Below are 19,801 nucleotides of genomic sequence, written 5' to 3' on the forward strand. Positions count from 1 at the left end.
AGGGTGTGATCTCCAAGGCCCAATACTCCCACATCCTTGTAAATGTACCCAGCCATCCTGGATGGGTCCTCCTAATGCAATCCCCAAATACCTTCAGTCCTAGCTCAGGCCTTCTGCTGCCTTTTAAGGTCCTTGATGTTGCTCAAATACAGTATCCGAATTAGTCTTGCCTCAGATGCCCTCTCCAGCTCCAGTTCCACTCTCCAACAGCCAGAGTGATTTACCCCAAAAGTAGGTCCAATCATGTCATTCTACTTAAGTAATTCCCTGTGTCTCAGAATAAAATCGAAATTGTCTGGTGGTAAACAAGGCCTTTTACAATCTGTCCTTGCTTATCTCCCTCTCCAGCCTCATCTCCCCAGCAGGTATTCTGTGCAAGTCCTTAGAATGTGACATCAAGTGGAAATGTCCCCAGGGTAGCCTTCAGAGGATCGCCATGGCCCAGGATCCTAGGGGTATCTTACTCTTGCCCCTATTGTAACATTTGGACTCAGTTTCTGTGAGAAACTGAAGGATACTCGTGGCAGTAGCAGTTCTGTTTGCCTCCTTGCCTTGGTCTGCTAGAATTGTCAGCTCTAAAGTGAGATTTCCAAGCCTGAAGAAATTAAAACTAGACACGGGGCTCCCCAGACATAGCCCCCTCTTCCGTAATGCTCAGAATATTAGTGGGTGTGGTATCAAGTACTTTATTCTCAATGTATAAATCCTTTAGAATCTAAAGTTTGGATTCTTAGCATGAAATTGGTAGGGCCTTACAGGCCAATTAAAATCTGCTCAGAACCAAATTATGTTAAATTACAAATCCCTCAGGAAAAATTGGAAAGTATAATTAATACATTTGATTTCAGTGGGTAACATGCCCAAGTCTGGATATTGCCCACGCAGCTCTAGGTATGTAAACCTATAACATATAATTCATAGTGCAGGGGTTCGCAACCAGCATCTAAGAGTCAGCTTCACAGAGTCTGTCCTCTCCTCCCATATGAAAAATGCTGTGAGCTGATATATTTGGGAGAAAGGGATTTCACAGCTTTCAGATTCTTAAAGGGATCCAAGCTGCCTTTAAAAAAAAAAAAAAAAGCCTTAGTGTGATTAAGCTTATTATTTATATGTAGAAGGAACTGCCCTTCATATTTACCCAGAGCAGACCCAAGGAAGTGACATCTAGAAAACTTGAATGCTGCAGATCAAGATGCTTACAATTCCTGAACACAATTAAAGTGAATCAAGCAGTGTATTACTATTGTTTTAAAATTGCTTTTCCTTTATTGGAAAGAAAACAAGATTGACTTCTTATTTTTTAATCTCTCTCATGGAAGTAATCTCTGGTTCAGTTTTTAATATACTTACCTAAACACATCTTGTTTAACAAAAGAAAGCTTTAACAAAAGGAAAGATGTCCTTTGCTCATGGTTAGAACATCTAATTGTCATGAAAATATGTTTTTCCTAAGTTAACTTATACATTTAACATGATCTCAATAAAATTACTAATGAACTTTTTTCCCCTAGAGCTAGACAAGTTGATATTAAAGTTCATGTAGAAAAATAAACACACAACCTGAAAATCTGAAAAGGGGGACTTAGTTGGGGGAGGAAAATGAAGGGACTAGTCCCACCAGGTAATTAAAACTTAACAAAAAAGCCCCTATTCTTTTTATGTACTGACACATAAATTAGAGTGACCAAAGGAATAGAATGGAAAGATCTAGAGTAGTCCCAAGTATATATGGAAATATAGTATATGATAAAGGTGATTTTTCAGATCAGTGGGGCCAAAAAAAAAATGGACTTTTGATATTCCAAAACAACTGGATAATCACTTAGAAAAAGATGATTTGATCCTTTCTTCACACTACATACAAGAATAAACTTTAAATGGATCAGGAATCTAAATATAGCAATGAAACCGTAGTAATATTAGAAGAAAACAAGGATGAATTTATCTGTAATATGGGTATAGGGAAAGGACTTCTATGATTCAAAATCCAGATGCAATTAAAGAAAAGACAGATATATTTGACTACCTAATTTTTTAAAATTTTGCATAAAAACACCTTAAGAAAAATTAATATACAAATTACAAGTTGAGAGAGAATATTTATAACATATATAAAAGACAGGTCTAATAGTCCCAAAAGACAAAGAATTTAAAAAAATAAAGAAGACCAAAAATATTATAGAAAAGTTAGCAAAATGAATGGATAATCACAAAAGATAGAAAAAGCAGCATTTAAAAGATACTCATAAGAAACCATTTTTCCCCTCCTTGGGTAAACACTGAAGGGAAACAAAAACATATGCCTATACAAAGCTTTGTACCCAGATATTCATAGCAACTTTAATTGTAGTAATTCCAAACTGGAAAACCCAATGTCCACTATCACATGAATAGACTAAGAGTTTTCGTTTTGTTATTTATTTCTAACTTTATCTCATCTGTGGTCAAAGAAGACAGTTTGTATGACATCTAAAATTTTGAATCTATTGAGACTTGAGGTGTGGCTTAACATGTGGTCTATCCTGGAAAATGTCTCGTGTGAACTTGAGAAGAATGTGTGTTCTGCTGTTGTTGGGTAGGGCATTCTGTGTAAATCCATTAGATCAGGTGGTTTATTGTGTTGTTTATATCCCCTACTTCTTAAGGAGGAGAGAACAAAGTAATGGATGAAGAACTAGAAATGGAAGAGAGATCAAAGGAATGACTGGAGGTGGAGTATGGGTGGAGAGAGTATGACTGAAGGGGTAGATGATTTAGAGAAAAGTAAGTAATTTCAATGTCTTGTCATGATGCAATTTTTATTTGCTGTTGTTACTACTAATCACAAGTATTAATAAAAGGCAGTTAGAAAATATATATGTATGTATATGTATACTGAATTTCTTAGCTGTATACCTAAAACTAACATTGTAAATTGATTACACTTCAATAAAGAATAAAAAATAAAATAAATAAATATGTAAATAAAAGGCAGTTAGCATAAGTCTAGTCCAAAGTAGAAACCTGATACACAATATTTAGTATTTTCTTTTTAATTGATATGATGACTTCTCTACACAATGAATGTATCCATTCACTGGTTTGTTTATTTGTCACATTGTGCTGGATGATGCTGAGGATAAGGTGGTAATACACACAGCTCAAGCTTTTCTTTCATGCGGTTCACCATCAGTGGGGAGACAGAACTTGTCCCCTGCTAGTGGTGACCCAGAGTAGCAGGGCAGGATCAGGGAGCCCAGGAAGGTGAAACAGAAAAAAAAATCCCATACACATAGAGAGAATGGCACAATGTACATTCATTTACCCACCAGCCAAATTCAGAACTTTCAAGATTTTGACACCAAAGGCAAAGGTAACAAAAGAACAAGTAGACAGATTGGACTTAATGAAAATTTTTAAAAATTTCTATGTATCAAAAGACACTACTAACAGAGTAAAAAGGAAACCCACAGAGTGGGAAGGAATATTTATAAATCATATATCCAATAAGGATTAATATCCGAAATATACAGGAAGCTCCCAAACTCAAGAAGAATAAAACCAATAGCCCAGTTCAAAAAAGAGCAAAGACCTAAAAGGGCATTTCTCCAAAGAAGATACGCAAATGGTCAATAAGCACATAAAAAGATGTTCAACATCACTAATCATTAGGGAAATGCAAATCAAAACTACAATGAGATACCACCTCACACCCATTAGGAGGGCTGCTATCAAGAAAAAGAAAAACAACAAGTGTTGGTGAGGATGTAGAGAAATTGGAAACTTGTGCACTATTGGCAGGAATGTAAAATGGCATAGCCACTGTGAAAAACAGTATGGTAGTTCTCCAAACAATTAAAAACAGAATTACCATATGATTCAGCAATTCTACTTCTGAGTATATACTCAAACGAACTGAAAACAGGATCTGGAAAATGTATTTTTTCACTCATATTAATAGCAGTATTATTGACAATAGCTACAATGTGGAAGCAACCCAAATGTCCATCAGTGAGTGAATAGGTAAGCAAAATGTAGTATGTATGTGTGTGTTTATACACACACACACACACACACACAGGAATATTATTCAGCCTTAAAAAGGAAAGAATTTCTGCAATATGAGATAACGTGGATGAACTTTGAGAATATTATGCTAAGTTAAATAAGCCAGTCACAGAAAGATAAATATCATATGATTCCACTGAGAGTACTTTCAGTAGACGAAATCGTAAAGACAGAGAGTATAGTGGTGGTTGCCAGGGGTTCAGGGGAGGGGACAAGGGTGTTATTGTTTTATGGGCACAGGGTTTCAGTTTTATAGATGAAAGAGTTATGGGGATAGATGATGGTGATGGCTGCACAACAGTGTGAATGTGTTAAATATCATTGAACTATGCACTTAAAAATGGTTAAGATGGCAAATTTTGTATTATGTCTATTTACCATAAATTTTAAAAAGAAGAAAAATCACTAAACTGTATACTTCACAAGGGTGAATTTTATGGTATGTGAATTATATCACTAAAGCTGTAAGCAAACAAAAAATGGTGTAGAAGGAAAAACTCTTACAACAAATGTCATTTGATAAATGTAAAGGCAGTGGTGGTATAATTGGGAAATTACCATTTTGCAACTACCATGGAAAAGAATGGATGCTAAATCTAGAGAAGAAAGTTTGATGAGGAGCAGGGTATTTGCATGGTCTCATTGTCTCCAAAGATTGTTGACTGGTTGCAAGGGTACAATTGGTTGCAAGGGTAAAATAATAAATATATAGTGAAGAAATAAACAATGACTGGTGGTTGAAATTAACACCACCCAGTAGACGCTGGCAGGTATCATGTATCCCCAGATGTGACAGTCTGTGGAGAACACAGAATCACCAAGTAATGATCTAGCTGGGGTTGCATAGTTTGAATCTAATTCTGGTGAGGAAACACTACATAAACCAGATGAAGAACATGGAAAATAATTGGCCTGCATTCTTCAAAAAGGCCGATATCATGAAAGACAAAGACAGACTGAGGAATTTTTTCAGATTAAAGGAGACTAGAAACATGGTATGATCTTACATGATGGGGGAAATCTTGTTTGGACAAGTGACAAAGTTGGAATATAGACTGTAGATTAGATATAATTATTTTATCAATATTAAATTTCTGGAATTTGTTCATTATATTGTGGTTATGTAAAAGAATATCCTTGTTCCTATGGTTACAGCACAGAGAATTATATTCAATTTCTTATAATAACATAATGTAAAAGAATTTGAAAAAATATTTATGTATGTATATGTATAACGGAATCACTTTGCTATATACCTGAAATTAACATTGTAAATTAACTACACTTGAATAAAAAACAAAATTTTAAAAATAAAAAAGAAAAGAAAACCCTTGTTCTTAGGAAATACACATTGAAGAAGCATGATACTTGCCATCTGCTCTCAAATGGTTAAAAAAAAAGTAGTAAAATAGTGGCAGGGCCATGTGAGGGAGGGAGAGAAGAGAAGGGGAGAATGATAAAAAGAAATGTGGCAAATGTTGGAAAATTGATGAATCTGGGTACAGGGTACACAGAAGTTCTCTGTACTATTCTTACAGTGTTTCAGTACATAAAAGTTTAATAAAAGCGTGTTTGAAATTGTTAAATCCATTTGCCTTTCACATGGGAGCCCCTGAGAGCAGTTTCGCTTTGGAGAGCGAGGAAAAGCCCAATCCTATATGGACACCATCTCTATGTCACAGAAACCTTGTCAGCAGAGGGTGGAAATGTGGGAGGCTTAGGGATGTTTTCTGGGACTTCAAGAAAGGAGTGCAGTTACCCTGGGGAAATTCTGGTGACTATTAATTTAGGACAGGGGTAAAGAGGAGAAAATGAGAAATGAACAGAATGAAAGGAAGGAGGGGGAGGGTACAGCTCAAGTGGCAGAGCACAAGCTTAGCGTATACAAGGTCCTGGGTTTAATCCCCAGTACCTCCTCCAAAAATAAATGAGTAAAACCTAATTACCTCCTCTCCAAAAAAATTTTTTTAAATAATAAAACATTTGGAAAAATAAATAAATTAAAGGGGAGGCTAATCCCTATCAGTGAAGCCGGGTCCTGTTCAGTGGCTCGGGGGACTATGACACTCCAACCCAACAGCTTACCCCTTCCAGAACCTTCTTCTCTCACTCACGTGCCCCAACCCACCTCTTCTCAACAGAAAAGGGAGGGAAGGTGGGGAGGGGACTTTCAGGTTCCAAAAGATGAGTCAAGTACATTTTCAGATAGACTTGAGAGTAAAGGCTGCTTCTTGGTTCTCCTGCCTCACCCAAAATAAACCTCACCTGAGTCTTAATCCTTTAACCAGAAAGCCGATCTTCTCTTTGCAATAGTCTTCAAATGCAAATAGTTGGCCAGAGCAACACAAACATGGACATGCATTTATGCCACAGTATAATCAGCTAATGGATCAGTACAACCCACAGCTGTAGAGAACTAAGAAAAAACTAGGAATAGATTTTCTTGTTTTGGAAAAGAGAAGCATTGAGAAAAGGAAAAAGAAAGAAAGAAATTCCTGGGATGTGAAGAGAGGGAAGAAAGAAGAAAGGAAAGGTCTTTACTACCTTTATAGTTCCCTGAAAGTTAATCCTAGGATTCCCAGAAACCAAAACACTTGATGGGGTTATTGCTACCAAACTGCAAGGACACTAACTTTCCTGCTTGTGTGATTTATACAGCTTTCTTCTCAGACTGGCTTTACACACATCTCCGGTTTTGGAGGATTTTTTGAATCGAGACACGGGTGTTAAGGCATTTTTCTTTGCTTCCGTTTTTTAATTTGTGAAGTGGGAACAGATACACTTGTAAATCTACCTCGTAAAATGATTGGGACTGAAGAGAGAGTTTCTTTTAAACTGCTTTTGGAAAGAAATAGTATAGCACCAATTTAAAAGTGTATAATTTTTTTTCTGTTCCAACTGGTTTGAACAAATTCTCTTCAAGTCTCCTACCTTAACCCTTAGGTCACTCACCCCAGCATTATCCATTGTTAATGGATAGCTAATTGTTTCGTTAATATATTGTGGGAGACTTCTCCCTTCCCCCATGGTAAAATGAGGTTTCTTTGCTGACCAGTGGTCACAACCTCAAACTGGCCAGGACGCAACCAGGTACCACAATTCCTGCAGCTGGCTGATGTGAGGTGAGGACCGGGCCAATGAAGATAGCATGCCCTGCCTGAGCCCCTCACACACAGAACTCATCCAGGCAAGTGGGTCAGTTTTGCCCCTCTAGATAAGAGGATGTTTAAATTCTCCCTGAGCTCTCAAATCCCACAATTATTTTGAAATTCACATTTGGCGTGGTCACTGGCCTGGAGCCCCTTTCCCAGTATTTATTAACCTGCATGGCTCTTGCTGGTCATCTATCATTGCAAAATCACTGGACTTAATTAACTAGTAGAGTGGTTACCGCTGAATGAGAAGTTCACATAAAATGTTTCACGTATTTGTGGAACTTTGCCCCCAAGCTCGAATTCTGCCGTCTCTCTTAAAGGACCAATTTACTGGTTATAAAACGACAAGTTACAGATTCTTTTTCACATTGACCTTTTAACAAAGTGTATACAGGTCCCTTTCACACCTCCAAAGATTGCACCCAATTTCCACTTTATCGCCCTTGAATATTCCAGGTGACTCTTACCTCATCCGATGACAAATCCCTTCATCTGGCTGAGTCTCTTCAACCCTGTCACCCCCACCACAACAGTCCATCTCTTATCTTTTTACACCCATCCCCTCTTCCTACTCCCCACTTTCTCCAGACACATACCTACTAGGTCTTGTTCACAGAGGCCAGAGTGTCCCCTGCCACAGAGGTTAAGATGAGGATCTGGGAGTCTGGAGACAGTAGCAGCCGCCTAGGTCCCCGCTCCAGCTGTGAATAGGCAGAAGGGAGAGTCTGTGGGAGGGCGAGACCCAAGGGAAGTTCATTAGAGAGGCTGAGAGCTCTGGCTTGCGGGAGGAGCTGGCCCTTGGACTGTCACAGCCTGCTAATCCCAAATACTTTTGTTGTTAAGGCCTGGTCTCTGATGTTGCAGTCTGATTCGTCCAACCTACAGCAAAGCAGCTTGGGATGTTTTACTGCAATAATGATAATGACAATGATGTCATTGACAGCTGCCCCACAGGAACTCAGGACTCCAAATTCCTAGAGCTAGTGAGTCATATTGCTGACAGCTGGTCCCAAAGAAAGGCAGCAGCAAGGTCAGGTGTCCTAAAGTTCAGAGGTCTGGTGTAAGAATGAGCACCTGGGAGGCTGTGGCTGTAAACAGTGAAGTTTCTGTTTCTGTTGTATTTGTATCTGTATGTTGTTTTAGGTCCATGAGGGACAGGCCTGGGCCAACCAGCTCCTTTGACTCTTCTAATAGCTTGCTGCTCTGCACCCCCTGGACTCAGTCTCTGTCATGGCCTACAATGTCCTCCCTGCTCTGCCCCTGCCAACATCTCAGCTTTATCCCCTACCAGGTGACCCTCCCTCTTCCATCAAGCTCTAGCTGCACTGTGTTCTCAACGTACCATATCCATTAAATAAGCCAAACAAGTTCTGCCTCAGGACCTTTGCACTGGCTATTTCTGCTACTGGAACATTCATCCCACTGCTACTGTTCTCCCCTTTACATAAACATCTGGCTCCCCCTCATTCATTAGTAACAGTCTTTCTAAGGGTTTCCCTGGATTTTCCCCTCAATCACAGGACACTATTTTGTTTTCTTCACAGCTATAAGCACTAACTGAAATTATTGAGTTTATTTATTTACTTGGGTATTTCTCCAGCCCCCTCCCCTCACTAGATTTTAAGTGTCATGAGGGCAGAGTTGGGCCTGTGTTGCTCATAATATTATCCCCACTTCCAAGATCAATTCCTGACATAGTAGGTACTTACTGTATGTTTGTTGACTAAATGAATGGGACATTGTTCATTAATTGACTAAGAATTAGTGTGTACATGGTATGTGCCAGGCACTATCTGAGTACAGGAGATATAACAGCAAACAAGACAGGAAAAGTCTCCCCCAAGGAGGTGTCAGCTCCAGAAGGAAAGACAACCATAAACATAATAATCAATTAATTGAAAATATATCTTAAAACAATAAACAAAGAAGAAATTGCTTGTTTGTGCAGACATTGCTATAAATGTACATCCAGAAGTGTTGATAGTGGAGATGAGTTGTCAGTCACAGAGCCTGGAATTCTCAAGAACCCAAGCCACATTTATGAATTCATAAAAGGATTTTATTCCTGGAAATGTGATAGCAAATGACCCAATTCTAGTTTTCAGACTAATTTTCTGCTGAGGCTTCTCGTCAAGACTGCCCTGTGGCACCAACCTATTTATCAGTCTCAGTGAGTTTAATTTGAAATAACCTTTGAATCCATATTTCAACATCCAAAGAATTCAGATTCTGGGGATGACTCAGGGCAAGACACTGTGTCCTCTGGAGATTGTAAAAGAGATCTGGCATAAGGCAGGCATTGCAATAGTTCAACAGAGCTTCCTTTAAAGTTCTAGAAGGGAAGTTGGGAACAGGTCACTTTCTCCAGGAGAAGTCACAACCAATAATTTTGTTGCAAATCTCTAGTTTCTCCCAGGCTCCCAAGGCTCTACTTGACTCATTTCTTTTACTTGTCAGGCCCCTGGAGGCTTTTGATTTTGTGAGCCCTGTTTCTAGATGTTGAATTGGACATGCTAAGCGTTTTAGTATCTGAAGTCCCTGGAAATTTTCTGTTAAATAAACTATGATTGGGGAAAATTAAAATGCTAAAATGCTGATGATTTGAGGACCGATCTAAAAACCTTCAATACAAAGGGGTCCAAGATGCTAGGATTATAAATCGCACATTCCTTTGTATTTCCTTAGCAGGAACACATCTTCTCCTTTGGGAGTTGTTTAGCTACTGCTCTACCTAACAAACCACCATGAAACTCAGGGACCTGAACTACAGTTGCTTCCCATTATCCAAGGGGGTTGATTCCAGGACCCCCCAGGATACTAAAATTCATGGATGTTCAACTCCCTTATATAAAATGGTATAGTATTTCTATATAACCTACACATCCTCTCTGTGTATTTTAGATCATCTCTATATTACGTATAATACCCAATACAATGTAAATGTTATGTAAATAGTCGTGAGCATGAGGCTCATTCAAGTTTTGCTTTTTGGAACTTCCTAGAATTTTTTTTTTCCTGAATATTTTTGACCTGTGGTTGCTTGCATCTGCAGACACAAATTTTATTATGTTCATGGATTCTGGGGGTTAGGGATTCTGACAGGGCAGAGAGGGGACAGCTTGTCTTTGCTCTGTGATTCTAGGTCCTCAGCTGGGAAGAAGGCCCAGGTGATCCACCGGCTGAAGGATGGGATCAGATAAAGACGTCATCACTCATATGTCTAATTGGTGTGGGTCATCGCTAGGCACACCCACCTGTGGTCTCTGTACTTGGGCTTGTTTGTTTCAAGAAAGCAAGGCAAAAGTGTACAATATTTTTATGATCTGACTCAAGGTCTCAAGACGAGAAAAGCACGTGGGATGGGATTATGGCAGGCATCTTTGGAAAGTACAGTCTGCCACAGTGATTGATTTGACTTCAAAAGTAGGTAAAGGTCATTAGAAGTTAAGTTTGATGAAAATGTCAATTAGTGAAGCTGATTTTGGATTCAAAAAAATGAAGGGTAGGCCCATCAAATAATAATAAATAGATAATTTCCTTCTGTGGCTCACATCCTGCTCAGACTTCATTTTCAGAAGCCCACTTCTGGAACTTTTAAAACAACCAGCATCATTCCACCAGTCACCATGGCGGGTTTGAGTGGATGTTGCATTAAGTACATCATCTCCTAGGGAAGTACCTGAAGAACAGCTGTGTGGACAGGTAAAGCCTTGCATTTAGGTTTGTTAGAAAACACAAAAATAGTCCCATTATCTTATGTCACACTTAGTATATACAGCCATCACCAAGTCCTACACTTCATTTTGGGGGTAAATTCTGAGGTGCTGGAAAAAATCAGTAGATCCCAAATGCTTTAGAAAGGGGTTTTCAAAAACTATGTTCTGAGCACTGGTTCCTGGAGATGAGAAATCTTCCTCTCGGATATTAAAAATTAATAATCTATGTAAGTATTAAAGGAACTCTACAAAAGAAACCTATTTGACATTGTTTAACACAGGGATTCAATTAATACCCCTTGTTACTAGAACACTGCCAAAACACTGCCCTGTGGTCTTGTCCCTAAAAGTGTTTGGAAACAGCAAGAAAAAAAGTACTGTTGGTTTGTCATTTTGTCCCCAGCGGTTCTTTTTTAACTTCTGATTAAACAGGTGCCAGTTGATCTGATTAACCTGGGGGGTTGGAGGACCCCTGGGGCCATTTGATAAAGACTCATTAATATAATACAACTGCGTTGCCTGGGTTTCAGGGCCACTTTCAGAGACGTGAAAATCAATCTGAGATATAGACTGTAAAAGAACCACAGAGCTGGAAGAAACCTTAGTGACTATCTGCTTCAAGTCCTTTATCTCAGAGATGGAAACTGAGGCCTACTTGTGTTGGATGACTTCCCCAAGAAACATTTGTCGGTGCCAAACCAGAACTGGAAGCCAAATGTACCTTCCTAGGGTAGCTTTGCCAAATATAAAAAGTGCATCTGTATGTCTTAGAGTAAGTCGGATCCTGTACCCCCTAGAAGCAAGCGTTTGGAATCAGGCCTTAGGAGACTCTGCCATTTATTAGCTGTACGACTTCAGGCGACTTACTATCTCACTCACCTTCTCCAAGGCTGTTTTCTCATCTGCAGATGGGACTGACACAGTACCCTCACTGCCTTGTGGGGGTCAGATGAGGTAAGGTACTGTACGGAGGCTTATGCAGATACAGGTAGATGACTGGTTTACTTGCCCTCTCTTCCTATATAGCTTTCTGGGCTCTGTAGTGATTGGATCGGTTTGAGATGCTGACGGACTCACCAGCGCAGTCTGTCATTTAAACTCGTTGCTTTCTTTTTACTCCTTTGTAAGTGACACAAAATGAATAACTGAGGGCAAAATCTCAAAGTACATTTCCAAAGATTCTTGGACATAAAACCTAACATACCACTGACGCCTCCCCATTGTGCTTAGGACTTGGAGGATCTAATGTTTGTCTTGAAAAATTCTGGGTGTCGGGGGACCAGCGAGGCAGGCCTGTTGCTCATGCTGGCAGAGCTGGGGCAAGAGTACAAGCAGAAGCCCACACACTGGATGTCGGAACACTTAAAAGTTGCAGATTAAACTGACCAATGGTTAAATAAATTATGTTTTATCCTCCAACCTTAACAAGTACACCATCATAACAATCCAAAGAGCCAGGTTTGAATTTTAAATCCTCAGAAGCTCATAACAAAATGTGGCATCAGAGAGAGAGCTGACCCTGGCTCCCAGCCCCTTCTTCTTCCCCTGATACCATCAAGCTCTGTGATGGCCTCTCCCACATACCAACTGCAGAGCCACACCCTCTTCAGACAGCCACCCCTAGGCCACCCTTTAGATCCAGGCCTGTACATACTGGTTGCAACATTCACGACGCCAGGATGGCCGCCAGGAAAAAGCCTACCCACGCTCTGGAAGCGGGCTTAGGACTATTTGGACAAGAAATTCCAGGATCTGAACAATAGCATTCCATTTGTGGCCTAGAAGTGGGGGCTTGGACTCCGAGTGGCGTATCCCGCAGCTCTGCAGCATCCTCTCCTTGTGGAGAAGGGCACAGCTGGAGGGCCAGGGCGAGGGCCCCTCTTGCCTAGGTCTAAGAACAGCACTGCAGTTGGAAGATTCTTGCAAAAGTTACAGTGAAGAGAAGGCTGTGACCAAAGGAATGAAATGGAGACAGTAATTGGGAAGGTCACACGGGGAAGATTTCCAAGTACTTAAAAACGACCAAGATGTGGAGGAACAAAAAAGAAAGGAGGCAGCAGAAGATGACAAATTTTCAATCCTGGGTTATTGGTTGGGCTGGGGGAACCCTCTGTCCTAGGAAATCTCAGATTTTTGTTAGCATGCATGATTTTTTGTGACTGAGCAACACCCCTTCTCAAATATTTTCACCAGAATCTTCACCCATTCATATGTATTTAGAATAGTGCAGAAATTTTAGCATTTGCGCCAAGCATCAGATTTAAGAATAATTTGCTTAAAAATATTTATTAACAGCAATGTCTTAGAGCAACATGCTTTAGGAAAATGTGTGATTTCTATTTAAATATGTTATTTCAAGTAACATAGCAAATGAACTGCATTCTACAGACTTTATGGTTTAGAATTTGATCAGTTACAAAACAGGGCAATTGAAATTGCTGTATTTCTAATTTTTAAACTTCATACTGCTAAGAGTACAACAGGGTGGTATTTTACCAAGCCTGAGACCTCAAACCTGAGACATGAATTTTCCTGTCACAGGTCAGGCCAGCTGAACTATAGGTGGGAAATATGTAGATGGAGTATAATTGTCCTAATTGGAATATGGCCATGGCAGCGAGCCAGCCAGCATTCCAGTCACAAAAACAATGTTATTTTTTAATTTCATTGCTTTTTATGAGACATTGCAATAATGGTTTGCGCCCGATTAGTCTGACAGTGTAATTGGATTCTAGAGTCATTGTTCTAAACCCACTTGTAATATGAGAAACAAAAAAAAGTGTCTTTAAAAGTAATCTTACATCAAATATTTGCTTGAAAGATAAAAATATTTAGTGTTATGAAAGGTCCCAATGATGAGTAATAAAAGTAGTCCCAGTGGTTTTTCCTAAAGGCTAGTGAAGATTTTTTAAATGGTCCACTCTTTTTCTTAATACTGATCACTATGCAGGGAAACCACATAGACAGAAGTGTATCTTGGATTGAGGGTCTTAGAGCATTCCAAATATCCTGGCGATCCATGGCATGCCCCAAATCAGAGCCTGGAGGACACAGAAAGGGAGTGAAACAGGACAAAACTTGTGAGTGACTATGTCCTCGTCTCCGGATTTACATGTTCTCCAGCCACGGGATACATCTGACAAGCCCCAGATCTAAATGGGGAAGGGGAGAGGTGAAGGGTGGGGTGGAGGTGAGGGTGGGGCCAAGGGCTCTAAAAAATAGATCAGAATAGATGCTTGTTCTTCAGAGGGCACTGGGAAGCAAGGGAGTAGGATTCTTTGCTGAGCCCTTCTCCTTAAGTGGTCCTTGACATCATAGGGATGCCGATCAATCACATGCTTCCTCTCTCAGGTTCTGAATCGGTTCAGAAATAGGCACACGTGTCCAGTGGGAATGAAACCACACCTGTACCAGTGGTGAAGCTGGACCAGAGAACACCTGTGGCCTAGGGAGGGCGGTCAGCTCTCGCTCTGTGTGGGGAGCGCTGCTGTGTGGAGCACAGGGACCTGCCTCTGCAGGAAAGGGAGCTTCTGCCCTCACTCCCTATCAGACTCAGAGAAGAGGCCCGGGGAGACTTCGGCCTCCAGAAGGCAGGCCCCCAGCCCCCACCCAGCTCTGCTTGCCTCGTGGGAATAAAGTCAGAGGGGTGGATGTGCAGGCAGGTCTCCATCAGGGAGTAAGTGAGCGAGCATTGTGACCTCTACCCTCGTGACCCCCATCGTATCTGTCACTCCTCCCCAAAGGGCAGAGCTGGGAGCAGCTTTCCCGCTTCCCTGAGAGGACACAGTGTGGGCAGAAGGTACTGTTTTAGGGCTCAACGATGGAACAGGGGGAGAAGTAGAGAAGTGTTCCCTCAGTTGTCATGTGACTCAGTCTTATCCTCTCAGAAGAACGTTCCCCAGAACATTGGGTCCTGAAAGTTATATTTTTAAATGAGCCCACGTTTTAATCAGGACAGAGCTGGGTGACAATCACTCCCTGTTGCTTCTGGGTGAGTGTGGTGGGTGGGGGAGGGGAATGCAATTTTCAGTTTGAGCATTTGCAACTGAAACTCTGAGCTCAGTCTTGAAAAGGAGCCAAGGATTCCCTCCCGAGAACCCTACAGGACTTGTTTGAGGGAAAAAAGTTGTTTATATTTCTTTGTATTGGAAGCTGCCTTTCCCTTCTGAGGCTGTCAGCAGGAGAAGTGTGGATGGGGGCTCATCTGGAGTAAGGGTCGGGGGCTGGTGGGGGAACCTGGATATATGGTCAAGGTTGAGTTTTGAAAAAGTTTGAAAATTTGGTTCATCTTTGGTATCCTCAGTCTGCTCTGTATGATTTCTCCATCTTCCAGATGACCTTTCCTTCCTTCCAAACTTGTCAAAACAAGCATTCATTCATTCCTTCAAGTGCAGCTCATAGGTAAGTGGCAGGAGAAAAATAAATTAATTAAAATAATTAACAATGAAGTGTGAATCTTAGCCTTACTTAGCCACCTTGGATGTGTTTGTATTTTAAAGGAAAACACTGCTTTACAGGTATAGATATCTCAGTGGTTTAAATTTCAGGCAGAACTATGAAGCTATCTGCCTGGAAATTGGGGGTGGAATTGTTCCCAGTGCGGAGCAGACAACACAGCCTTCTGTGAACCCGTGCAATGAGTAAGGACCAGGCACAGACTCAGCCGAGGTCAAAAAGGATGAAGACAAAGAAATGACCACCGGTGGGCCTAGGAGGAGGTCACTGGTAACTTAAAGGAACTGGGGAGCAACAGTAGCAGTGACGATGGAAGATAATACAGGCAGCATGGATTCAATTCAGCCAGTAGTTTTGGGGTCCTTATTATCTGCTAAGCCCTGGGCTGGATACAACCAAAGAGGCAGGAAAAGGATGCACTCACTTGGAAGAAGGGGAAAGCTCTTCGGAAGGTTAGTGGAGTGAAACATCTTAATTCTCTGGACATCTGAACTGGTAAGTGTACTTTGCTTTTTCTAAGCAAATCCCTAGTCTTGAACAAAGGAAATGCCAACTTTTCCCTTTCTAGTTGCAGGACTCAGGCTCTACCGTGACGGGAAGATCTGCCCTGAGTCAGTCTCCCTATCCATCCAAATATTGTTCTGTTTCTCCTCCCGGCAACCTCTCAGCCAAGCAGGCACCCTGTTGATGCCCCATATCCTTCACACTCTCCCCTTGCCTCTGCTCTGGCTGGTCTTTCCAACACCCCAGGTGTCCGTGCCCCTTCTGAATCCTGCACGTCCTTCTAGGCTGGCGCAGCTTCCCGGATACTTCCTTTTCTGAGCAGGCTTCCCTGAGTGCCAGGACCCTGCCTTTCTGTGAACTCCAAGTACTGTGTTCATAATCACCCTGGTAATGATCACAGCAACAATAATAAAGCCCCACATTGGACTAAGACTATTCCAAGTGCTGACACACACTGTGTTACATTCGTGCCTCCCAGGACCATTCAAAAGATAGTAAGGGATTAATATTAACCCTCCCTGAAAATGAAACAAAACAAAAATCAAGAAGGCAACTGTGGTCCAAAAAGAGTAAATGCCTCTCCCCAAGGCCGCATACCCCAGGATGCTTCGTGGTACCTGCCATCTTGGTGTCTGGTTTAAGTTATGATTTCTGATTCTATGTTCTCTTTCGCTGTTTTCAAATTGTTTCCTGTTGCTAGTCTTGGCTCTCTAAGAAGACTATAGTTTTCTTCAGGGCAGAGAAAATCTCACACATCATGATATTTCCTCAACACCCAGAATCATACTGAGTATACAATTTTGGCTTAGAAAATGCTGCATTCATGATGTGGGGGGTCACCCGTTTATATTCCGGCACATGGCCGAGTGTGGACATTGGAGTTTACTGGCAGGCACCATAGCCCTGTGATTCCATTTGAGTATATTTGGGGTGTTGAAGATCATGGGGCACACAAAGACTGAGGAGGAGCTCTCTGAGATGGTAGCTACCATTACTAATCTAAAAGGCCTTCAGTGTTGGTAGAAAGTTGAGAAGGAATGAAATATCTCTATTTAATGTGTCATCTCCATAGCCCCTACATTATTAAGTTTAATTTGGAAACATGCATCCTGCCCTCATCTGATCTGAAATTCCTTGCCTCCCCCTCTCCCTCCAATAGTAGTATCTGACCTGGACCGGGTTCAGGGGGGAAGAGGAAACCCCTGACTCAGTGATTGACAGTGAAGATTCGGGCAAGAGAATGAGCTGGGAAGGCTGGCAACTGTGCTGGCGGCTTTGGCTGTCTGACAGAGGACCTGGGGAGGCACGAGCTGGCTCTCTCTCTCCCAGGGCTTAAGGGAGGAAGGATGTCTATGGGTTACTGCTCTGGCTCAGAGGTTGACCCTTGAGGGAGAGGAAACAGAGGAGATCTGCACAAGCTCCAAACCAGATTTCTGGAAGGTGAAGCTACTGAAGATGGTTGCAGTGATCGGATCAGGACAATTTGGGGTCCAGTTCAGGGACGGGCCAACCCCATGTCCTAGGAGTGATGGATCCACTGGTTGATGTATCTACTGGCTTATTGCCTTGTAGATTTATGTCCTGCATTTAGGGTGTGCAATTTCAAAATAAAGTGATATCGTAAAGATTTGCTTAAATTTACATCTGTAAATAGAGTGGAACATTGTAGTTTCAGTAGTTGGAGCAAATCCTACCAACTATTGATCACTGTACCAAAGATTAATTTAAAACAGCATTCAAATTCAAGTATGGAAGCATGCCAGTAAGATTTTTGAGGCAAAAAATATTGATGTATGCCTCCCAGTTTCTGAATCACTCTTGTGGATCACTTTTAATAAACACATAACACCTACTTCATCTCTAAATAATGACATCAAATGTTCCAGAGAATTTGGCCTCCTCCAGAGGGAAATCAATCAAAGTATGATAATATAACAAACATCCTGAAACAAACAGTAGAGCAAAGGAAATAAAAAGAATATTTATTATGAGAATCATTTCCCTTTCCAGAATTTTGACCTTCTTATTTATCAGACTAAGAAGTCCTTGAATTGGCTGTGAAATAAAAACAAAGAACAGTTTTCAAATTCTGAGGAAGAAAATACTTATTTTATACATACTAAAGTATAAAGCCTTATTAGAGAGCAAAGACTAGCAACAGGAAATAATTCGAACATACTTCAAGGTAACATTTAATCAGAAATCAAATTCAGAGAGACCAAAATGGCAGATACAATGCACAGACGTTAGTACATAGTTGGAGTTTAACTCATAATGGAAAGTAAAGTAGCAAATACTCATGTGGTGTTCATTATATGCCAGGCACTATTCTAAGTGATTTAAATATTTTAATGAATTCACTTCTCATAACAACCCAATGAGATAGGCTTTATTATACAAATTTTACAGAAGAGGAAACTGTGGCACAGATCAGTTAAGTAATTTGTCCAAGGTCACACAGCTAGTAAGTGACAGTGCTGAGGAGTGACCCCAGGCAGTCTACTTCCAAAGTTGGTGATCTTAACCACACTGCACCTCACACATCTTCTCTTAGTAGTAGTAATAATAATAACTATTAAATTTGTTGTTTCCTATGTTAATACCTGAAGTAAAGCTTCAGGTGTTAAGTGAAATACACTGGCCTTTGTTTTATAAGAACCACATCCAGAACATCCTATCTTCCCATCTCACAGGCTGTGATGGACTGACTGTAAACAGCGAAGCGGCTGGCTCACTGCCTGGCTCACTTACACGAAGCCTCAAGTTGTTTGCAGGCCCACAGCCTATTCTGAGGGGTCCCGTAGGATGCTCCCCAGGAATCTTGAGTGTGTAGGTTGCTCTCATTTGTGCTTCAGAGACATGACCCACCACCCCAGGCCCCAGGCACAAAGACCTGCTCCAAAGGCAGCCATCTAAAGCCTGGCCAGTGACCCTCAGACTGGCTTCACCAGAGACCTTCAGCCAACACTGTGGTGACTGGACCAGTCAGACTCTCCCTTCGAGACTTTTAATGTGAAGCACAGAGAGGAGATGCTGAAAGAGTGAATTGGTGTTGGATATGAGAGAGACACAGAGGAGGCATGAGGCAGAGAAACCATGAACAAGCAGGTGGCAGGGAAGGTGGGGGGTGGCGCTGTACAGGAGGAGGGAAGAAACAAGAGAAGAGCATGCTCTGCTCAGAGGAACCCAGTCACAAACTCGGCCACTGATGAGGCCTGCAGTTGAGCCCTGAGCTGATACTGGATCACCAGAGCCTCATGGTATCTTGAAATGGCACGAGCGACATTTTCGTGAAGCCAGCAATGCAGTTCAGGAGATGGTTTCTTGTTCCCCTTAGGATTCCAAGCATCCTCATAATCCACTTCCGCTCATAGAGACATTTAGGTTATAGTTTTGCATCTTGCAAAGGACCTGACTAACCCAGGGATTACAGTCCTAGTTTCTCCTTCGTGTTCTCTCCTCCCAAATGCCATTACCGAATCCTGCTGCATTTGTCCTCAGACCCCTCCTTTCCCCACCCTCCTCTTGCCTGGAGGTCCTTGATCCTCCTACCTACACAGCTGCAGTGACCTCTTGGCAGAGACAGCTTAAAAAAACTCAGAAACGTAAATTTCTAATGTGTTTTAAAATCGTTCTGATGATTTTCAACCAAGTTTGGACTCATTTGTTAAAAACAAAAAACCCCTGTAAATCAGCCTCTTCTGATTAATATGCTATTACCGCTGATTGAAATCAGAAAACAGGGAAATCAGAGAAATTTCCCAGCCGCATTTCAACAAAAATACTTGCATCATGGGTATGTGGGATTGAAAAAATAATAATTATCGTGATTTATAAGCCCCTTCTTCCTTTGGGCCTGCCTTACTGTGGTGAGGTGCCTTTTATCAGCCATGACAGCCACTAAAACCCAATATCAAAATATAC

General features: G+C 41.3%; 1 protein-coding gene across 2 annotated transcripts in view; it reads right to left on the reverse strand.

Annotated features, from left to right (window-relative positions):
• Positions 1-7,993, reverse strand: part of ATOSA (atos homolog A) — a 101,005-nt gene extending 93,012 nt beyond the window's left edge. For both annotated transcript variants that reach the window (XM_074366152.1, XM_074366151.1), the window contains exon 1: positions 7,799-7,993. The gene's annotated coding sequence lies outside the window, so the exon portion shown is untranslated. The remainder of the gene's footprint in view (positions 1-7,798) is intronic.
• Between the last annotated feature and the right edge of the window lie 11,808 nt (positions 7,994-19,801).

The sequence above is a fragment of the Camelus bactrianus genome, chromosome 6 (assembly GCF_048773025.1).
Source record: "Camelus bactrianus isolate YW-2024 breed Bactrian camel chromosome 6, ASM4877302v1, whole genome shotgun sequence".
Classification (NCBI taxonomy): Eukaryota; Metazoa; Chordata; class Mammalia; order Artiodactyla; family Camelidae; genus Camelus; species Camelus bactrianus.